Consider the following 16,876-nt stretch of genomic DNA (forward strand, 5'->3'; position numbering starts at 1 on the left):
TAAATCATTGTAATGTTTAAACTATGTTTTATGTATCTTTTTAAATATTTTAATTCAATTTTGGAAAGTCCAGTATATATTTTCATAAGAATTGAGGTCAATGAAAACACTCTTCTGTTATTACATGTATAACAAATAGACTATTTATACATAAAGTGAGGTTTTTAAATGATGCAAAATGTGCTCATTTTAATGTAAAGTTAATAAATATATTAATTGTTTTCGATTACAACTGAATATTGTTTTTAAACATACGTGTTTACAACTACCTCATAGCGTTAAAAAGCCGAATTAAAGCTATATTTTTGATAGTTTCGAGTGTATATAAGCCACGACTTACCTTATAAATATTCGTAAAGAACTGAGGTGAATCGCAATATTCTGATTTTCAGTTTGAGAATTGTTTCCTGTCCCATTTTCTTAACTGGGAATTTCTAACTTGGGAAAAACCCCGACCACAATTCATTGCGAAAGGAAGTCACATCCTGATTCGTACGAGGTCTTAGATATAATTATGACGTATACGCCGATAAGATTGTTATTATTAAATAAATAAACCTGTTATATATTATCATTTATGTAAAAAGATAAATCAAATATAAATATCATTTTTTGGTTTAATAATAATAAACTGCAAATGTTTTTAGTTTTGTTGTAATAATGCGTTCAAATGTTACGACATGGAAAATTTAGAAGTATTACGATTTATGTATTTAAAAACAAAGCACTATTTAATATGTTTAAATTATCCTCGTGTGAGTTTTATATTCAAATTGAATTGTTTATATCTTACATAATTGTTAGATTTTGTGATAAATCGTCATCGACTAATTCCCTATTTTCTATTGCGTAAAAGTATTTTTGTACCAATTTACGACACAGTTGGAAAATTTCGAAGATTTTTCTCTAGAAATATTTAAACTTTATTCGAATTTTTTGTTCTTAGAATTTTCTGATTTGTTACACTTATTTGCATAATTTTATTAAATTTTAGCATTTTTTAAAATATTAACGATAAGAATATTTGTTTATTTAGTACCTCTGTATAAATTTTTAACATTTATCACGTCTACATTATGAATTTGGAATGTCATTCAAGTAGTTAAATATGCTTTAATTACCAGACAAAATGATATTCCGAAAGTTAATACTTTTCAGTTTAAACTAAAATTTAATTTAATTAATTAACGTAAATAATTAAAATTCTTAAAAAATAAAATGTATGCATTTTAGATAATTTTCACCTTTTTTTAAATGTGACCGAAATATTTCAATGCTAAATATATATTACAAATAATTCCTTGCTAAATATAATCATTTTATTAACATTTACATATGCTGTAATCGTTTTGCTTAATAATGTATACGTAAATCAATAAGTGCATTTATTTTTGGCTCTAATTTTCAAATAATTTTATTTAGCCACTTTATGAAAGAGCAAACTGTAAAAGACAAATATGAATAAAATAATATTTTAATTAAAATACAAAAATAGTCTATGAATTTAAATAACATATTAGCCTAGTTTATTCGAAAAGTTCCCATTCGAACTTTAGTTATTATTAAGCTTTAGCAAACATAAATGAATTTGCTAACATTTATTTCTATTTGAACATTTTTGTTTCTATATTCTATTGCATATACAAGTACAGTACACACGATGCTTTTTCGATATACTGTATTGTATATGCAGTTAATAAAATGCATTTGTATATTATAATCGCGAAAGAAAAAATATATTGAAATTACGTGTTGTATATATTTTATAAAAAATATTTAGACATTATTTTTTTTTAAATTACCGCATTAACGTTTGCTTAATTACGATAGTTTGAATGAATTTCCAAAATAATTTTTTACTTTTTTTTGCGTGTATTCGTGCAATAACAACGAAGGCAGAAACTTCCTTCAATGTTCAACATGCCATTGAATAAAACAAATGCAAGTTAATTCTAAACTCTTAAAAAAACAAAAACAAAAGTATTCTCTTGAAATAAGAAATAATAGACTATTCTCGAAAGAGGAAAAATTAGTATATATTTATGATATAAAATAGTCATTAATCAATTATTAATCTAAAAAACTATAGATAAAATTTTTTAAATTACAAAAAGTTTATATTTGCTTTTTCTGCATAAATTATATTTACGTAAATATAAAATGCCAATGTGTAATATCGATTTAAAGCCGGAAAAGCAAACACAGCATGCTAAATATATATCTTTTTTTGTATGTATGTATATTTCCTACAGGATAAAGTATCATAATTGAAGAATAGATAAAATGATAAGATATCAGAGGAAATTTTGAAACACTTTACTATAAAATAAATAATACAACAGTTTGAAAAGTAAGTAAATTATTAAAATATCAATTCTGTAGATATCTTGGAAAAACCGAAACGATAAATATGCTGATTACAGTTAATAAGTAAAATTTATTAACTGTATTCAAAGCTATATACATTTTAAGTAAGGATTTTTATCTTATTTAAAAATACAAAATTTATAGTCTGCTCAATCAGCTTTTCTCGTTTTACTTTCAATGTTTTTTCATCTTTTTGAAAAGTTTTGGGGACTATTTTTAAAACGCGTAACGATGAAAAAAAGAGCTATTAAATCACGCATATATAAACTTATGTTAAAAAATACGTTTTAGGAGTTACATTTTAAGTAAAAAATTAGCTTATCTCTTCATATTATATATAAGCACGCACCTCCATTTCTCAGATTAAAAATCTACTCGCAATTCTTTCGTAGAAAACTGCTCATTACACTAAAATTCGTAAGTCGAAATGACAAATACCATTACTTTTTTGGGAGGGAAAATTCTAACTCGTTACAAGCAACGCCTATGTACTGTACATTCAATAAGAATAATAAATATAAAAATTTTTTTCTATTTTATGATAAACCATCCTATATATAATAAACAATGAAATTAAGTAGCTGAAGAAATTGAAAGTCAAGAAACTGACTAGTGGAGCGAGTTCGTTCGTGAAGTTTGAAAAGGAAAATACACACAGAGATACAAAGTAAACATTTTAGAAAACAATTTCATGTTAATTTAAACATACGTAATAAAGTATTTAGGATTTGTAAACTTTTCCTAAGGTTTCTCGGCGGATGTAGGTTTACAGGGCTGCGATGTATTTACCCTGGACAGTGAGCGGTAGGCTAGGTACAGCGGTCGGCAACCTTTCTCACCTCACGGACCACTAAAGTCACAATTTTGAATCCCGCGGACCATTATCATAAATTTTTTTAAACGATACAAAATCTGTAGAATAATGATCACAAAAGTTCAATTTTACTATATTAATATGAAACTCGCATGTTTAATTATAACAAATTAATGCAAGCCTAAGTTCATTGTTGCTTGTTTGAAATAAGTTTATGGATTCTTCGCGCTTTTCCACGAAGGACGACAATCGTATTCACAATATTGTTTATTGTTCATTATTTATTGATAACAGTCACTTCGTTTTTGGTTTTAGATTCGAATAAAAAACCCTAATGAGTGAAAAAAGCAACTAAGCATTTTGCATTTCTTTCATAATACTTCGCGTAGCCTTCGGTTGATCAATGTTCAAATTTCTCCACGGACCATCCAAATTTACTCTCGGACTACCGGTTGCCGACCGTTGGGCTAGTAGATGGGAGAAAGGCCAGAAGTCAAACTGAGGTTTATGTGAAGAGTGGACCCAAGTTCGAGACGAGCTTACTCATAATGGGCTGGTGAGCCAGAAAAGCCTGGCATTTTCAATATCACCGCAGTAGGTGTAAGAAGAGGAATCAGTCTGTAGAAAGTGTTGTAATGGAGCAGTTTCCGCGCGAAGGCGACACAAGATTGTCTCGGAACGCCTGGAGGACGCCTGTTCGTAGGCTCGTTGTTGAAAGGCCAAAAGTGTGTCTGTTTCTTCCTTTTATGTTCGTTCTGTTCGTGTTTCTCACTAATTAGGGGCGCTACGTCTTCAGAAAATGGCTACGTTATCTGGACTATCCGTTTATGTTGAACGAAAAATTAATCTACTATTTACTTTTATATCTAATAAAATTTTTTATCACCATCACTTTTTGAAAACTTTTGGCGTAGTATTTACAATACATTAGGATTGTTTTGATATTTAACAAATAATCGCGATGTACAAAACAAACACGATGGGAGATTAGTTCCTTCCCATATTGCTCATTATTACAGAGATGTAAAAAATAAACTAGAGAATAATTCAAATTTCGATACTGGTGATAAAATACGTTGGAATTTGTTTCATATCCAAACAGAAATATTCATTTTACTTTCTCGGCTGTTATAGCCTATATATAACGCGAGAAAACATTGGAATCGCGTCAAATTTTATCCTCCGGGTATTTTTGAAAATCTCGATGTTTTGACACTCTGAACCCAAAAAAGTAAAAAAACCGGGAAAAATTTCGTGGATATGTATATGTTGGCACCATTTCATTTAATATCTCAGGATGAGATAAAGGTTAAGAAACGAAGTTTTGCACGGTAACTTGGCCTTGATGATATTAAAGTTTGGTGGTTAATGGTCGAGGGAGTGGAGAGATGGGGGGTCATATGTCGAGTAGAGTCGGACTTTGAAAATTTTAATCGTTATTTACATTTACAATTTCTTAAAAAAACTCGTTTTTGGCATGAAAATTAATTGCCTTTTTATAATAATTAATTAATAATATACAATGGAGTTTTGGTGTTATAGAGTAAGCCAGCCTTTAATAATTTTTTAATGCAGTGCCAAAATAATATATAGTTGTATAGGATATTTTTATTATTGAATACGTTCATATTGAATATTATTGCCTTTTTATAATAATTAATTAATAATATACAATTTAATTTTTAATAAAATCGCATAACAGATAGCGCCACATAATTTTATTTTAAATAATTACTATACTAGTGGAAATAAATATTTTAAAAAAACTAAATAAAAATATGCATCTAATAGATTTAGATTTTGTCCTAGGAAATTTTCTACAAAAGGAGAGGAAGTCTGGAGCAACATAAATTTTGGCGAATGGAGTCCTACAAAAGAGAATGTTGCAAACTTTCCTGAAGCCGAGAAAGTTATGCAACTCGCTGCAGGAAATTTTTTTTGGAAGGAATATTATCCGTAAAACAAATTTAAATATAAATTCAATGGTTNGAGCAACATAAATTTTGGCGAATGGAGTCCTACAAAAGAGAATGTTGCAAACTTTCCTGAAGCCGAGAAAGTTATGCAACTCGCTGCAGGAAATTTTTTTTGGAAGGAATATTATCCGTAAAACAAATTTAAATATAAATTCAATGGTTTAGGATAAGTGAAAATTCATAATTCATAAGTGTAAACAATTAATGGAAATGGAATTATGAATGGAATTGTTCGATTTACTATTAATATATTTAATAGATGATGATGATGGTTTAATTTAAGCTACACCATTTGTCATCGCACAGCATAGCTTATATTGCTCTTGCGCCAAGAAACACAAACCAACTTATTTTAAGCAAGTTAATATTTATCTATAAATGTAAATGAGGATGTTTGTTTGTTCACTATACACTCCTAGGCCGTTCGACCAACTGCTACGAAACTCGGAAGTTACGTTTAAATACTTCTACTTTAGATAGTGTCGTTATCCCACCCCAAAATATCTATTGGATTTCTGTAAATCAATTAATTTCAATCTACATTCAATTTGCTATTGGCAAAAAATTTAACAAAATAAACTAAATATAATTCTTATGAAAAAGGATATAATTTTAAAATATACTGTATATATTATATTCATTTAATTGCTGCGACAATAATATAGCGCAAAATAGATGCGCTATATCATTACTGCGACAGGTAGCACAGCACTTGCCTGCGTGGAATGGAGTGTTACCCGGTGAAAAGTCGCCCTGTACACATACTTTTCCTGTTAGCAATAGAGTCGTGTCGGTCTTTAACTCCGTTTAGGGAAAATTTTAAATCGAAGTAAAGTGACTTCGATTTAAAATTGAAGTTTCTTTTGGAACCGTTCTAAACCGGAAGTTTGTATATAATTAATCTGAGCTTCCTGTACCTATGTTTTCCACATCTGGTCTCGACTTTCATCTATCTAGCTGCATTCTCGAGATTAAGGAAGGACACAGACAAACGGGACGACAGTCGGAATTTATAGGTCTACAATTTTTTAAAATTGCAGCCCAATAATTTTTCTAAACGCAACATTTACGAGAAAATACTACCCACGCAGTTTATACAATCTGTTGCCAAAATTTAAACACTTTATTATCACATAAAAGGAATTACAGTAGAGCATCGATTATCCGACTCAATTGGGGACTGGGGTTGGTCGGATAACTGAAAACACGGATAACCGAAAAATATGAAAAAATACATTATTAGTACAGTATATTAGTATACCTCATGTAATTAGTATATTAGTATATCGCTATTAACCTACTTCGTGTTGAATTTTCATCGATGTTAAGCCTAACAAAAATTTTTTTAAAATAATAATCGTCGCTATTGTATCGTTAAAAATTAGAAAATTAAGCCTCGTTTAAATACTGGCTCCTTTCATGGTCGAGCCAATGTTGCCAGCTAAAACACTTAAAAATACTATTAAAGTAGCCAAGACATAGCCAAATATTGTAGCGCCACATCACTAGCGGATATTTGAATTTGCCGACTAGAACGGTCGGTTAACCGATGTGACGGTTAATCGGGAGTCGGATAATCGATGCTCTACTGTATTCTAGAAATTTACAAATTTTTTTTTATTTAAACAAGTTTTATACGAAGTCTTTCGGACGTTAAGGTTAACTACTTCGATCACATGCGGGGCCATTATAACCTATCCAACACGGATCACTTTTGAAATATTAATAGTTGACCGGTATTAATTAGTCGTCGTTGACCAGCCTCTCCCCCGGGAGGAGGTCAACTACTACTTTTGATCGAATTACTTCAACCACCTTCCGCAACAGTCCCGAATATCGGACCAGCGTTATGGTGACATTCGAATAGAAAAATTACGTAATACAAGGTTACCGGCCAGCACAAAATATGTTTTAAGTGGGTTTGGAGGGTGTCGAGTTTAAATATTTGGTCCGTTTTTGCGAAATTTGATTGGTTGGCAGATTACAGTTGGATATTCGGTTATGAATGGTAGAGTTTCTTAGAGTTAACATTAACAAATATTATGATATCTGAAAAATCTAAGATAAATTTTCAATTATCGTCTACTTGACCTTGAATTTGTGCCATTTCGTACCATCCGAGTATCGCGATAAACGACAATGGTAGGCTGAAATAACTAAGCTATATGCTTTTCGTTTTAATGTTCGTTATATTATAGTATTTGATTTATATAAATTAACTAAAAATGTTATCTTACTTAAGGATTAAGAATTTATCACACCGAGTGACCAATCTAACACATTTTAAAAATTCTTTATTCCTCTATTGTACACAATTTAAAGAATTTTTAAAATGTGTTAGATTGGTCACTTGATATGATAAACTCTTACGTAAAATAATTTTTGTAGTTATATAAATTAAATAATATAATATACAGTCGACACCTCTATAACACTGTTGATTATTCCGTTTTATATGAATTCCATGTTGTACGAGTCACTTAGATTTTACAAATACGTGTGGCGGGCTGTGAACGGCTCACGTATTTGTAAAATGTAAGTGACTCGTACAACATATGGTTAGGGAGCTGCTATTGTAATCACCTCTCGTTTTCGTTCTAGAGATGACTGCTCCCGATAGGGCGGCGTTCCGATCGTTCGATAGATAAAGTTGGCGAGAATTGCGTTAGCACATGTGTATTTTTAAATGTTTTTTGGGTTTTTTTTTTAGTTTTTAAAGAGACGTAGCGAAAATCGTTGTGTTTCAAAAAGGCAAACGCGTAGCGAAACTCACATGACTTTTACGAAGCGGCGCATGAATTCGGAATCAGTGAATTTCTTGGATAGACATTCGTTATGCCCGTAACCTGACATAAGAGTAAATTGCATACAGCCTCTGATCTTCCAGTAGAAATGATATTTATGTCGACATCGTTACAACTCTGTTGTCAAATTCCCAGCTAGCAGTAAGCAAGTGGAATGTGAAACTCGTCAGGCACAGAATTGCTATAACATCACAACTTGCACATTTTTACATCAGTCGCAAACTGAATTTTTTCCAATATAGACAAACATGATATTTGCTTCAAGCCAAAACACTAAATCATCAAGAAAGTTGTCCCACCTACATTAAATTCTTCACCATAATAAAATTTAGGATAAATTTATGTAAATATTGCTAATAAACAGGATGTTGAACTATATTATCTATATACTATATTTATTTATTTATTTTTAATTTTCATTGTTCTAACATGGAAACAGTTTTATTTAAAAAGTTCAAAAATCATTTTTAACTTTTAATTTCTTATCCATTTCTATTAGTTAAAGATATCACTTTTCTCTTTAATGATGATGTTCTCCCTTTTGATTTCTATTCCATTAATATTTATGGAGTTTTGGTGTTATAGAGTAAGCCAGCCTTTAATAATTTTTTAATGCAGTGCCAAAATAATATATAGTTGTATAGGATATTTTTATTATTGAATACGTTCATATTGAATATTAAAATGTGTTCAAAAGAAATTTGAAATTAAAAAAGACTTGTAAATTAAAAAAAGACCATATAATCAGTTTGTAGAGCTTTGAGATATACAGTATTGTAAATAATTTTACATGAAATTTTTATTCTTATCGATTCATTAATATAATTAATTTATATTATTTTGAATGAATTGAGAAAAAACATTTGCAAAAACTTCTAAATTTTGATTTATAAAATCATTCATTAACCAGTTTTTAATACTAAAAAAATTCACAATTTTTTAAAGTAATGAAGATTTTAAAAGATAAATAATTTTACTGCTTTTAAATATATATATATTTTTTTAATTTTAAAAATTAAATTTAATCGTACAATTTTTGATCGTATTACCTAACTTTTTGTCATTTATTCGGAAGTGTGATCTTGACATTTTGAAAAAAGTTTCGACAATTATTTTTTCTGAATTTATTTATTTTCAGAAATGTCTTAATTTATATTTAGAAGTCGAGTTATGTATCAGTTTTATATACGTTTTGTATATATTCGGCCCGCTTTCCGTCTGAATCCTAGACGCAGTGCTTCTAGTGAAAAAAATGGCTCTAGACAGAAAATTATGCTCTGCTATCCAACGATATTATCTAATAACCTTGTTGCATACCTATACATTCTCACTGTCGTCCGTCCGACTTTCGTTAAGAAATTCAGACGGACGGACGACAGAACGGAGTTAGATGACAATCGAGATCAGATATGGGAATCTTAGAGGCTGGAGGCCTGAAATAACTGTACACAAACTTCCGGCGTAGACCGGAAGTCACGTGATTTTTTAAAATTAAAACAAGTGAAACGTCAAAACCGTATTCGGGACAAGACTATAGCCTGGTACTCACATGCGGAAACGGACGACGGAAACGGTTGTCGATCCGTCGTCTTTCCGTGTCGCGTGTACTCATATGCGGAAATTACCCTACAATTGAAACGCGCCATCTGCCAGCCGTAAATATAAACAAGCTACTACAGTAGGTAGGCCACGTGCCATTAGTCGAAAATGGCGTCTACCGGGATTGCTTTGTTATATCAATTAAACTTTTTAAGTTTGCCTTCGATCTTATCACAAATAAGAAACCTCAAAAACGAATAATTTGGATAGGAAAAATATTCTAAATTGTCGAAAGTTAGGAATAGCGAATACTTTCGTCGCCGAATTACGCTTACTCCATTCCCAATACTTTACACAGTAAATATGTCTATTTGACATTTATATTTAAATCGGAATAGTAATATAGCGTACTAGTGTACAAATAAAGCTTTTTAGCTTACCGGCCGCCATGGTTCGAATGCTATCGTCCCACGTGATCTTTATGACGGCATTGCTAAACGGCCTTCCTATTGGTCTAATTTTTGCCATTCCGCTTTCCGCGACGGCAAAAGTCGAAATTTTCAACATCATATTCCGTCGGCTTCGACGGCAAAAGTGACGCCCGTTGCCGCATGTGAGTACCAGGCTCACATGATATCAAAGAAGCGATACCAAAGAATACCAAGCGATACCAAAAAAGCAAGCGATACCAAAGAAGATTGAAGAATGAGAACGAGACCTGCCTTGAGCGGGTCTCGTTCTCATTCTTCAATCTTCTTTGGTATCGCTGCTTTTAAGCGCGATCGTTCAAACTTCGCCGGCCATGACTACAAAGTCGTCCACGATGCATTTTCGATGAAATTAATCTATCCAATTTCGAAATTTCTCTTCGTTGCGTGTCGGCCCGGTTTGAATTTTGGTCGATGCGTAATGAAAATTTCCCGTTTTTGAAAAAAATAATCGTGGCTATTGTATCGTCCGAAATTATTATTATTTTTTTAATTTTGCACAAACAATATACAGTTTAACCCGATTATAACGTCATCGGATTAACGACAACCCTAATATGACGTCAAATTTTTATCGGTCCCACGATTTTACTATGCTAGATAATGTTAAAAAACCTACATGTAATGACATAAAACACTGTTTTAATGTCATATTTGAAGCACTCCCAAATTTACAAAATTGGATTACAAATTTTATTTAATAAAGAAAATACTACGTGTTCCTAGGGTCAGAGTCCACTTCCTAGAACGACAGTGGGTGGTACTCTCACCACCTGACTTCGGTTTGCCTGTTTGTAGAGAGAGTCGCCATTTTGTATTTTATTTTGAATAGGTTCTGGCCCCGAGTACCTACAAGTCTGGTTTTTTTTTATGCGCGCATGATTTGGGCACCTAATACTCTATGCCAAATTGCAACTCCTGACATGTAGGCCTACTCCTTCATACCTCTAAGTTGGTAACACAGCAAGCAATACGATTTTATATACAATACATAATCTTGTCAAAAAGAATTTCTATGATTTAGTCAAATATTACAAAATTTGTCACATTAACATTTTTATTCTATTATATATTTATTAATCATCTATCTATTTTGACGGCCGGATGGCCGAACGGATCGAAAAATCCCCAGAAATTTTTCGGAGGGGTCCATCCGGATATGTAGGGCCCTGTCCCTCACCACCTGGCTGCCCCATTGTGGGCCTGGACGAATCCATAACGATCCTGCTAAAAAGAGGCTCTCTTAGTGCCCACAGGGTGGCGGAAGTTAAAAAAAAATCATATACAGTAGAGCGTCGTTTATCCGAATCAATTGAAGACTGAGGTCGTTCGGATAACCGATTATGTACGAAAAATATATTAACCTATCCCATGTTGAAATTTTTCTCCGTTGCGTGTCGCTTCGCGTTGAATTTTCGTCGATGTTAATCCTAACGTAAACTTTTTAAAATAATAATCGTGGCTATTGTATCGTTAAAAATTATTTCTTTATGTTTTACAAACAAAATAAATATATTGAAAAATATAAAAACAAAAAAGAATATACTTTAGAAGTTGGTCTAGTATCAAAACCCCACACACAGTCCTCAGAAAAACACCACACAAAAGTGCCAGTGCTGCCAGCTAAAACACACACCAACAAAAAAAAATATTGGAGTAGCCCAAGATATAGCCAAAGATTGCAGCGCCACAGCACTAGCGAAAATTTAAATTTGCCGACTGGAATCCTTTCGGATAACCGACTTTCGGATAAACGACGCTCTACTGTATCTATAAAAAACATTCTGTACAAATAGGTTACATCATTCATTCCATTCTATTAACCTTTATTCGTAATAAGCTTTAGCCTGTTACATAGGGAGTTATTGTTTATACATATCTTAACATTAGATCAGTGTTTTTCAACTTGTGGGTCGCGACCCCAGGGGGTCGCAAAGCCTTACATGGGGGGTCGAGGGTAAAAGAAAAAAAACAAGTGTTGTAGGTCCTACACTACAATAAAAAAAATTACAATTTCAGTGAGAAGGCTGTACAGTACCTGTTTATTTTACAGTATAATTGGTTTTTCGATCGATATTTAGGTCTCAACAGAAAGAAAATTAAATATGTAGTTTTTAAAATTACTGATATAGTTTTAATATGGCCCTGGGGGTCACCAGAAGTTTTTAATTTGTAAAGGGGTCGCGTATTCAAGAAGGTTGAAAAACACTGCATTAGATCAATAGCTGATAATTCTCAACTGACCGTTACAAATTTTTTAACATAATTATATAATTTGTATATAGTTTCTATCTTGACTAAGTGAAAAAAGCAAAAAAGCTATAAATCGCTTTTTGGAAGTACAGTCATTTAAACAATGAAGATCGTATCTTTGTCTTAAGCCCATGGCCTTTTCAATTTATCATAACATCTCGGAATACGTTGTTAGAATACACATAAAACATATTACAGTAGAGTGTCGATTATCCGAAAGTCAATTATCCGAAAGAATTCCAGTCGGCAAATTTAAATTTTCGCCAGTGCTGTGGCGCTGCAATCTTTGGCTATGTCTTGGGCTACTCAAATATTTTACGTTTTTGATACTAAATTAACTTCTGAAGTATAATTTTTTTATTGTTTTTATATTCCGAGTGGACTCCTCTTGGTGGTGACAGACTCTAAACACCGGAGTTCGATCGGGGGTTCGCGCCTCACTCGGACGAGCTGGCAGCTGGAGTTTTTTCCGGGTTTTCCTCCTAGCCAATAACGCCTGAATAGGGGGCCAGCTTTCCCTCCAAGTCCTCCCGGAAGGCATTCTGTCTCCCTTTCTCGTGGGGGTCGTCTCTTATAAGACCAGCTGTGGTCACGTAGTGACCTCTCTCCTGTCTTCCTCGGATTGGTCGTCTTCTATAAGACCACCTCTTCCTCACTGTTTCTTCCTGAGTGAATAGCGACAAGCTGGGCACTCCTCTATCGGCGATGGAATGGAATGTTTTTATATTTTTCAATATATTTATTTTGTTTCTACAAAATAAAAAATAATTTTTAACGATACAATAGTCTTCGTTAGGCTTAACATCGACGAAAATTCAACGCGTTGCGACACGCAACGGAGAAAAATTTCAACATGGGATAGGTTAATATATTTTTTCGTACATAATCGGTTATCCGAAATATCGAATTTTTCCCCGAACAACCCCAGTCCCCAATTGATTCGGATAATCGACGCTCTACTGTATTAATCAGTATAACAACATTGTTAAGTCGAAGTTGAATAAATAATCTTTTGATAAATCAGACAATATATAATTAATATAAGGGTATTCCAATATCGTGATGTACCAAACCGCCGATTTTGTGTCCGAATATCTTCAATATCAAGGGACTGTAAACTTTCCAATATCTTCCGAACTAATTGAGTACCTAATTTTTCACTTATCTCCGGCGCATATATAAACGACAGTATAGAAAAACCAAAACTATTAAACACTCTAGTCAGTTGACTCACCCAATTCCTATTCGATTCATTTAGCAATGATTTATGGCTCAGAAGACTGAACGAAAGCTGCCCACTGTCCCTCAACTTCGTAAGGAATTTAATACAGTAGAGCGTCGTTTATCCGAAAGCTGGTTATCCGAAAGTATTCCAGTCGGCAAATTTAAATTTTCGCTAGTGCTGTGGCGCTGCAATCTTCGGCCATTTCTTGGGCTACTCAAATATTTTACGTTTTTGATACTAAATCAACATCTGAAGTATAATTTTTTATTGTTTTTATATTTTTCAATATATTTATTTTGTTTGTACAAAATAAAAAAATAATTTTTAACGATACAATAGTCTTCGTTAGTCTTAACATCGACGAAAATTCAACGCGAAGCGACAGCCAACGGAGAGAAATTTCAACATGGGATAAATTAATATATTTTTTCGTACATGATTCGTTATCTGAAAAATAAGTTATCCGAACCACCCCAGTCCCCAATTGATTCGGATAAACGACGCTCTACTGTATACCTTTTTATAAACATTGCAGTGAGCCTAAATCCACTCAACTCCAACCTAAGTGCACTTCCAGGGACATTAAACTCCAATAAAAATACTCTACGCATAAATTTGTTCTGAATTACTTCCAGTTTTTGATATTTAGAGAGATACCAGATTGGAGATGCATAACCCACTGCGTTAACAATAATAAAGTTAAACAGCTTGAACTGAACATGAATATTTTTGAGTTTAATCCTCGAAAACAACTTCACTGCATTGTTAATTAGCTTATTTGCTTTAACCATAGACACCCTAACGTGTTTTTCAAAGGATAGAGAAGAAGTTAAAATGATCCCCAGAAACTTAACTTTGTTTACCATCTTTAACTCATCTCCATTAATAGAAAAAGACATATTCTTCCTAGGAAGTCTAGCCCCATTTCTAAAAACGACTATAAACGATTTATTAGGGCTAATTTTTAGTTTTAACTTCGTAAAATATGTCATTAGTGTCTGAATTTTTCTCCGTAGTGTAGCTGCAGTGGGAGCAATAATCGCAATGTCGTCTGCGTAGGCGATTGAATGAACAATATTATCATCAATCATAAACCCATTCTCATCTCTGTCAAAACAATTATTTATATCAAAGGTGTAAAAATTGAAAAGATGAGGGGACCATGGGTCACCTTGCAACAACCCACGGTCTATCATAAAAGGTGGCCACTGCTTACTATCCTGTTTAATAATCGCTTCAAAGTGACCAAATAATGAGCCAATTATTTCCACCATTGGAGTCTCAGCCAGATATTGACACATTTTATTTTGCAAGTCTATAATGGTAACCGCATCGTATGCCTTCTCGACATCCAGAAACAGTGCGAATACTTTATGTCTCTTACTATGAAGCTGAATTTGGATTATGGCCATTAAAACAAAAAGCGCCAGTTGTGTGCCTCCATTTTTTATAAATGCAAACTGCATGGGGTTCCTAAGATTATAACTATCAAGGTTACAGCATTCAGGTATTTTGAAATTCACATTTTTCTATTTTTCTTTTATTACATACATATAAATAATAATCTTAAACAAAATAAATAATAATCTTAACTAACAATCTTAAACATAAATAACAATCTTAAACAATAAATAAATAATCTTAACTCTTTCCTTCCTGTGGACACTAAGGGGGCCAGCATATAAAAATCAAACGGACCATCCCAGAAAAATTCCTGGGATTATTATTATTTTCTTTTTATTATTTAAAAAATAATTTTTTTTGACCCGTCCGAATTCGATCTGGGTCCTCAAGAGTGGGTTAATTCATTAAATAATTCTTTAAATTAATTATATAGGCCTAATTTATACTTGAATAAATTCTATTTAGTTTTGTTCTAAACATAAATTATTTACAAAGAAATTACTTGAAGTTTATTGTGTTAAATTTCACGATCGCCTCAAAATCTCTATCAAATTAGAACTTTCTAAAATGATTTAGGCTTATTCATTTTTCTATTATTTTTAAGTATAAGTTTCCCATGATCAAATCTTATTTAGTTACGATATCAGCTGTCGGTCATTCTCATCGCAGAGAAAATATCAAATGTGCTGTACAGTACATAATCGAAATGGAAAAGATTTAAGGTAATAAATGTAATTGTTATTTTAAAAATTAAAATTCTAAATATACAATTAGATTTACAAAGTAAATTAATCTAAATTATTTATATCCATTTTTCTTTCGAGATTTTAAAAACCGAACATTTATCAATTTGAAAGTAGAATATGCTACTATTTAGTGTACAGGAATACGTAACGATTAAATTAAATGGGATTTCCACGTTTTAAATAATGTATTTCAAAAGTTTTGTTGCAATTTAGACAGAAATGATAAATTACAATTTCCTTTCTAGCAATATAAGAACATTTTAAAATTAATCTTTTCATTCCTAGTTTGAATTCTTTTCCTGATAATTTAACATGGATTTTAGTAACACAATGACAAACGCTAATTGTTTCAGGATATTTATATGAATATTCATCTTTTAATTTTTTTCTTCTCGAGTTTTAATTTTTAGATATAAATTTAAACTAAATCTTAAAAATTATAACAATAAATCACTCTTGATAGAACGTTTTAATCTAATACTGTATTCCAAGGAACTGTTTAAAACAAAATTTATTGAAAATGAAACGTATGATAATTAATTTTATGGTTGTCTGTAAATATAAATTATTTATTTTCACAATTTTCCTTTAATAATTATTAAAGTGTAAAAGTACAGTCGACCCCCTAGAACACTGTTGATAATTCCGTTTTATATGAATTCCATGTTGTACGAGTCACTTATATTTTACAAATACGTAAGCCGTTCACAGACCGGCACACGTATTTGTAAAATCTAAATGACTCGTACAACATGGAATTCATATAAAACGGAATTATCAACATTGTTATAGGGTGTCGACTGTAATCAGATAACCTTAAAATTTGTCTAACAGTTTAGAAGTCTGAATGCAAATATAAACAAGTATGTTTTATATATGAAACTAGATGTATGAAATATTAATTTAAAAACTTCCATCAAGTTTCGAAACATTAATACAATTCTCAGCAATTAATTTAAAACTAAATATTTCTACTTACTTTTAAACCATTTATCTAAAATAAAATTATATACGTAGGCCCACACAGTTATTTTTTAATATCCATTTTCCACAATATTTTTCTATTTACTCACTTAACTTAATAATTCTTAGAATTATAAAGTAAAATTTTTCAATTTAATTAATTCTGCTAAACATTAATACTACCTGCAGTAATTATTTGTTGAAAAAATAAATATAAGTAAAATATGAAAATAAAATAGATAATTAAAAATGAATTTAAAATGTTTTTAATAACCAAATAAGGAAAGAGAATCTGGT

At 31.5% G+C, this 16,876-nt stretch overlaps 1 protein-coding gene across 1 annotated transcript in view; it reads right to left on the reverse strand.

Annotated features, from left to right (window-relative positions):
- LOC111620617 (NF-kappa-B inhibitor cactus-like) overlaps positions 1–612 on the reverse strand; it is a 40,834-nt gene extending 40,222 nt beyond the window's left edge. The window contains exon 1 of the mRNA XM_023362582.1: positions 341–612. The gene's annotated coding sequence lies outside the window, so the exon portion shown is untranslated. The remainder of the gene's footprint in view (positions 1–340) is intronic.
- Between the last annotated feature and the right edge of the window lie 16,264 nt (positions 613–16,876).

Source organism: Centruroides sculpturatus, unplaced genomic scaffold (assembly GCF_000671375.1).
Source record: "Centruroides sculpturatus isolate CEXI.00-Female unplaced genomic scaffold, Cexi_2.0 scaffold198, whole genome shotgun sequence".
Taxonomy (NCBI): domain Eukaryota; kingdom Metazoa; phylum Arthropoda; class Arachnida; order Scorpiones; family Buthidae; genus Centruroides; species Centruroides sculpturatus.